A 1,123-nucleotide genomic window follows, 5' to 3' on the forward strand; every position below is an offset into this window, starting at 1 on the left:
TTTCCCCTCACCTACCCCATGGCCAAATGGGATTATTTTATTTCTTTGTTGGTAAGCTGATTCAATCAAAACAAAATTAAAAGTTTTCCTTTTATATAATTAGGTGTATGTGTGTGCGCGTGAGCATTTTATTTATTTTTTATATAATTAAAAATAAATTTATTTTTTATATATGTGACTGATCAAATCATATTTAATTTGAGAACATTTACACAATCTAATGGTATTTTATTCTACGCGTTAATTATACTGCCTCAATCTGTTAACGCATACAGTAAAATATCATTACATTGTATAAAATGTTCTCAAATTGCATATGATTTAGTAAGTCAATGATTCAAAAAAATAAATTTACTTTATATATACAATTAATCAATACATAATTAATAATATTTGATTTTTATTTATAGAATTATCTAGATAATTTATCTATGTATAAAACTTTGTATACCAATACATATAAATTAAACTCTAAAAAAAATTGCCACAATTACCTCCCAGCATTAAAGGAAGAATCTACCTGAATCAAAACCTCAAATTCCGACTATGATAGTTCTTTTGCAACATTCATTATACTCTGTCCTCTCACACACCATTCACTTCCCTTTCACTATCTCATCAAATTCATTAATTAACATTTACCTCAAAAATCCCACCAAACATATTGCCCCTTTAACAAATTGATTGATATCAAATGTTTAATGAGTTTAAGATAATAATGAATTATTATTATTATTATATAAAAAATAAAAAAAAATATTAATAAACTTTGTTTAATGAGTTTAAGATAATAATGAATTATTATTATTATATAAAAAAATTAAACAAATATTAATAAACTTTGTTTAATTCCAACTTAACTACAAATGATCAAAATCCATTTCCTTTAACAACTAAAGGATTAAAACAAAAAATAGAATGACCCTTTTGTTTCTTTCCTCCACTTAGTTAGACACAAAAAGATAAGCCTATTGTGAAAGAGAATCAGCCACCAAAACAACAAATCTTCAGAATCCTACAATTTTCATAATCCATATAAAAAACAAAAAATCAAAAAAATTTCATACCCAAAATATATAACACACCCTTTAATGCCTTCCACTGAAACTCAATCCTCAAATCT

The sequence above is a fragment of the Cicer arietinum genome, chromosome 4 (genome assembly GCF_000331145.2).
Source record: "Cicer arietinum cultivar CDC Frontier isolate Library 1 chromosome 4, Cicar.CDCFrontier_v2.0, whole genome shotgun sequence".
In the NCBI taxonomy this organism is placed as follows: domain Eukaryota; kingdom Viridiplantae; phylum Streptophyta; class Magnoliopsida; order Fabales; family Fabaceae; genus Cicer; species Cicer arietinum.